We start from the raw sequence: 5983 nt of genomic DNA on the forward strand, positions 1-5983 counted from the left end.
CAGGCAAGCGAGGCTCCGTGGCGGGACTGGTCCAAACCGCGGGGGCGCCCCGGGACCCTGGCTGTCCCTCGTGCCGTCCGTTTTGGGCTGAGGAAGAAACACGCCAACGCGCTTTTCCCTGGAGGATAGAAAGTCAGCACGATTTCTTTCTCATTCTTCCGCGCGGGGTCTGAAACGGGCACCAGCCTGACTCAGCCGCGCTGGGGAACGGACGCCCGCGGCCAGTCAGAGTGTCCGGCACGTGTGAGGAGGGGACATTGCAGCGTGTCCCTGCCCGGCCCCTCGCACAGGCTCCACTCGGAGGGGAGCAGAGCGTGGCCTGGCCTAGCTACTGATGTCCTCATGCAGACAGGCTGGGTCCACGCCCCGCCCGCCCCCCGCCGGCCGCCGGGCTCCTGTGAGCAGGGCCAGTCTGGGCCACTGCGCCGCGGCCACACGGGCACCTGGGGGAGAGGAGAGCTCCTCTCTCTATTCTCCACCCTCCCCGCTCCTCCTCCTCCTCCAGCTCCTCCCAACCCAGAATCCCCGTGGCCCACCGGGGCCCCGAGCCGGCAGCTCCTGACCTAACCGGCCTGCCTGGGCCCTGCACCGAGCACTCTGGAGGGTGAGACACTATCCTGTCACCTCTGTGTCCCCACCGTTTGTGCTCTCGAGATAAGAAGCTCCGTAAAATGCGTGTTCCGTTGAGCGAAACTCCGAGGGACCCCCCGGCACCCGCCTGGCCCGCTCCGCCCCCGCGGCACGTGCTCGCGGCCGCGGTCGGGATCGGCGGAGTTAACCTCCAGAGCGGCTAATGTCCTGCCAAGTTTTAAATCCAATAATCTCCTCTGGAGCAGGAGTTCACATTCCGGCCCCGTCCTCCGGGGTCTCTGCGGCCGCATCGCCTCACCGTGGGGCTCCGTCCCCGCCCCTGCCCCCGGCCTCGGGCCTCGGCCTGGCGGACGCTCGCCGAGTGGAAAGGGGGTGCCGCCGCTGACACGGAGGATTCTTCCAGAACACAAAGGGAGGGGCTGAAATGCGAAAGCCCTCCGGGAAACGGGAGAGCTGGTCACGGGGCCCCTGCCGCTGGAGCGAAGCGTGTGGCCAGGTCAAAGGGGTCGGATTGTGTCCCGTGTCCAGGCCAGCTGTGACCCGGCCGTACACAGGGGTCCTTGCGGCTCGGTCCAGCCAGCGCGATGTCCCCTACACTGTTTTCTGGCCACAGAATGCTGAGCCGCCCTGGGCTGGCTCCTCGCACAGATGAAACTGGTGACCGGCAAGGGAGAGGGCGGGGACTTCGGGCGCGTGGCCGCGTCCCCGTCCCCGGGAGCCCTGCGCTGGCTCCGCCTCAGCACTTCACTGAAGCGAGAGGCTCACCGGCCTCCTGCTTTCCCTGAGCCGCACTGGACAGGGGGTTCGGCTGTCCCGCAGGGCGGGGTCCCCGCACGGAACGGGGGCCTGCACCCGTGTCCTGGCCGTGTCACCCACGGGGACAGTCCGTTCTGTGGGCCCGGCCGGGGCAGTGCTCGGCCCACGCGGCAGAGGTGCCGGTTATTGACCAGCCCCGGGGGTGCTGAGGCGGTGACAATCTGTTTGTCGCCACAGGAAAAGCAGGCAGGAAGTCCCGGCTGATTGGCAGGGAGACCGGGCCCCGCTGGCCAGCTCTCTCCTCGTCGGCAAACGTGTCAGGAGGAAGCCGTAGGTCTGGGCCAGCCTCGCAGACAGCAGAACGGGGGCCACACATTCCACGCTGTTTGGCAAGAACGCACCCTGCGTTCAAAGGAGGAGAGGAAATCCTGACTCAGAGACGATGATTTTGTAGGACGACACCTTTTTAATTGTGACAAGACAGGGCGCTGTTGACCGACAGCATCCAACTCCTGGATGTCAGTTAGATTAAGGCTGACACCAAGCATTTGGCCCCGGGGCAGGTCCTTGTTGGCGAAGCAGTGAAAAACGCTCTCTGTTCTTTTATAAGTCCTCAGTGTTTGGATAATTTAAAAAAAAAAACAACTTCCAGAATGTACTTAAAAATGGAGATTGACTATAAATCAATGTTGTAACGGTCGCGAGGGGACGCTGAGACCGTCGCTCAGGAATTCCTGCCCCGTGGGGGGTTCTGGCTCTGGGAACAGGATGTGGGGGCGTCTGGGGAGGGACGTAGGGACACGGGGACACAGAGACCATCCTCCCTTCCTGACCCTCCTTATCTGTGCCTCACTGTCCTTCCGCGAAGAAGACACAAACAGAAAACATTCGCAAATGCTTCTCAGAAACCAGGTCGTAAACTTGATGTGGTAAGTGGACACCCACGCGGCCGAGGGCCCGGAGGCGCAGCGCTTACACAGAGCTGGTCATCTGTCAGGGACACCGGCCGCCGGACACGCCAGCCCGGCCGGGTCCCTTCCTCACAGGCCCTTCCCCGGAGCCGCTTCCTGTGAGCTGCTTCCTCGTTTGTGAGGGAACACGCAGCTCTTCCAAGAGGGTTCAGGACAGACACCAGGCCTCCTGGCTCATCGTCCTGTGAGCCCCGAGCCAGCTCGGTGGCCTGGCTCTGCTTTGCCGAGCCTCCCCCGGGGACTGGAGCTCAGACAGCGAGCCCGGCCCTGAGGTAGTGTGCCCGCCGCGCCCTGGACCGCGAGCTCACCGCACGCCCCCTCCCCGGCTAGGAGAGTGGCAGCCACTGGTTGGCGAGGGCCACCAGGCACCCGCCAGGACCCGATCCCTGCGTGCGAGGTCTCGGTCACCATGCGTTTAGCACGGCAATGTCGGACAGCGTGTGCCCGCTGCAGATGGGGAAGCTGAGGGTCGGGGACGTGCGTGGCGCGTCCCCCGCACAGCGTCATCCCTCTTGAGACGCCCCGCCTCGTTCCATGTTGACCTGTCGTGGTCACGCTTTGTGCCTCCACTGCCCCCTCTGCACATGGGCCGGCGAGACCCAGGCCAGGCCGCTGGGGAGGGTTTGCTCCTCTCTCTGGCGCTGCCCCAACGCGGAGCTGGAGAGCAGAGCCACCAGAGGCAGGGCGGCCAGGGGGACAGGCACTGCGTCCTTGAAAGCCCGCCAGTTCTCCCTGGTGGCCCCGCGGAGGGAGCCGGCACGTTCCTTCCCGGGCTCACTGGAGTCACCGCCTGTGACGTGCGGCTTCACCGCCCTGACCCACGGCCCCGTGCGTGGCCGGCAAGGAGCAGAACCGGAATCAAAGCCTGGCCTGGTCATCGAGCCCGTCATCCCAGAGCGTCTGCCGTCCCCAGGGACACCGCCTACTTCAGTGTCCTCGCCCGGGCTGGTTCCCAGGTGTCACTCCAGCCGCAGGCCCGACCTCTGAGTGTGAGCGGCCTGGGCCAGGGGCGAGGCGGGACTGCTCGTCCGCAGACGCGCTCGCTCCTCCCCGCTGCGGCCGCCACCTGGCTCTCCGGCTGGCTGCTCCTTCGCGCCGTCCCTGCCTCGCGGGGGTCCCCTGGCCTCGGGGCTGCCCCTCTCCACACCCCGTCTCCTCTCACTGCCCCCCTGCCCCTCCCCGTCCCGGCGGCTCTCTGAACGCTGACACGTCTCCAGTGGGGCCTCAGCCCCGGGGTCTGCACCCAGCTCAAACCACACACACACTCCCCACCCAAACCCTGCTCTCTGGGGTCCCACGTCATGCACACCCCACTGGGCCCCGTCCCACGTCGTCTGCCCCGACCCCGACGCCCCGTCAGCTGAGCCGCATGGCAGCGGAAGCTCCCGCCTCGGCCATCCGTGTCCTGGGCCCACCCCCGACGAGCTGCTGCCGCTTCTCCCTCCTCTGTTCCCACAGCCGCCTCGCGGGGGACAATGCCACCGCCTCGCACCTGTGCTACCTGTCCTACCCGTGTCACCTGTTATCACAGCCTCCCGGAAGCGGCCGCCCCGTGGGGAGCCCCAGCGTGGGCCGGTCACTCCCCGGGTGCCGGCGGCGGCTCCAGGGCCTGTTCCTGGGCGGAGCTGCAGCCTCTGATAACTCGCCGGAAAGGAATGCACGGAGCCGCCGCCCCAGCCAGGCCCGCCGCCGCCACCGCCCTGCAGCGGGACGTTTCCGGGGGGCCTGTGCCTGGCGCGGAGCCCCGACTCCCCGTGGGCCCCGCCCTCCTCCCGGCGTTTGGACAGCGTGGGCTTCCTGACCAAACTTTTTCTTTCAAACAATGGCCCAAATTCATCCCTAAGAGACTGCCATCCAGCCCACTGTTTCCTGTCGTTTTGAACTCTGCTGTGTCCTTGGCTCCGGGTGACACCGTGCGGCTTCCTGTGGGGTCTTTGAACTCCGCCGTGTCCTTGGCTCCGGGTGACACCGTGCGGCTTCCCGCAGGGTCATGCCATTCCCTGCAGGACAGAGCTCTTTAATCCGCCCAGCCGAGGCCCGAGCACACCGGCCTGTCAGCTTGGGCCCTGACCTCCCGCCGTCCCTCGGGGACTGTGTTTCATGGCAGCGTTCCCGGCTTCTCAGTCAGCCTCAGAGCGGGCTGCCCTCCTGCCCCCGGGCACAGCGGCAGCCTCCACGGCACTTGGGCGGGTGGCCGTGCCAGGGCGGGGTGGGCCTGTGAAAGGGCCGAGGCCGCTCTCTGAGGCCTGGGCTGCAGCGCGCCCCTCAGACGCCCACCCTGCCTCGGAGGGACGCTGTGGGTCTGACACGCAGGTCCCAGAGCAGCTCTGTCCGGTCACCTACTCCTGAGCCGACCTTAATGAGAGCCTGCCGTGCTGTCACTGTGCTGGGTCTCAGGCATCTGTGACTGAGGGGACATTCTCACCGGGAGTCCATTTAGCTGGAGCCAAGACTGAGTTTCAAGTCAATTCCTGAGGGGGGGGCATGCCCTTCCCCCCCAGGGCAGAGGGGGGCCCAGTCCCCAGGGCGGGGACAAGGCACCTCCAGTCAGCTCTATTGGACTCGAGTCCTCACCAAGCTGGTGAACGTTACATGTCCCCAGAGAGCCCTGTCAATCTCCCAGGATCACGAGAGTGACAGGGCCGCTCAGGACAGTGCGGACCCTCTGCCAGCGGCTGGCTCGGCCTCCCCACGGCCACCGCCTCGTCTGTGGTCCTGGTTCTCAGGGGATCACAGTGACCACTTGGACAGCCCACAGGCCCTCGGTGACCTCAGCGACACGTCTGCTCCCCCTGCCACCTGCCCGTCCAGCTCCGGCCCTCACCTGGCCCAGCACACGCGACCCTCGGCTGGGGAGCCCCAGCCTCAGACGACCGGACCGGCTCCGACTTCTGCTGTGTGATGTTCCCTCCCGCATTTCCTCGTCACCCCGTGAGTCTCCGTCACTCCTCAGACCCACGCCCGTCACCAGGGCACTCTGGGAACTCGGTTCCCGTCGTGACGAAGTCGCCGTGACTGACTGCGGAGGGGTGAGGGGGACCGCAGTGGGCCGGGCTGCGTGCTGACATGGACCACAGGGGCCCACAGCAGCCACGCGGGTCGGCGTCTGACTGGCAGCAAATGTCCTCCGGGCCTCTCTATTTCAGGCCGTTTTTATCACTGTGCCACTTACCGTGCTTCGGAGAAGGACTCGAGTCCAGCCTCGCTGTGGCCCCCGCCCTGCTGGGTACCGCTGAGCAGCCTGCAGCCCGGGCCCGACCCTGCCGGCCCCGGCCATGCTCTCAGCCCAGCCGCCGCCGCCGGACCAGACGACGCCCCGTCAGGCCTGCGGGTGAGGGCCGCTTCGTGAGATCTATTCCGAGAGCTCTGCCGGGACCTGCGGCTCTGCTTCCCCAGGGGCACCGTGGAGACAGGGCCAGGGCTGCCCTGGGAGGACCCTGCCCGGGGCCTGCAGACCCGACTCAGCGGGAACAAGCACTGAGCAGCCAGGAGCGCATCCGTGGGGACCTCCTCTCTGTCCTTCACCGCCGACAGCCGGCCACCTGCGGCCACCTGTCCGTGCCGGCGCGCTGTAGAGTCTGCGTGGCCAGCACGGCCTCCCAGGCCGGCCGTCGGAAGCTGGGCACTCGGGTCTCCAGGCCTTCGCCGCCCAGCCGTCAACGCCT

The sequence above is a fragment of the Pteropus alecto genome, unplaced genomic scaffold (assembly GCF_000325575.1).
Source record: "Pteropus alecto unplaced genomic scaffold, ASM32557v1 scaffold195, whole genome shotgun sequence".
Taxonomy (NCBI): Eukaryota; Metazoa; Chordata; class Mammalia; order Chiroptera; family Pteropodidae; genus Pteropus; species Pteropus alecto.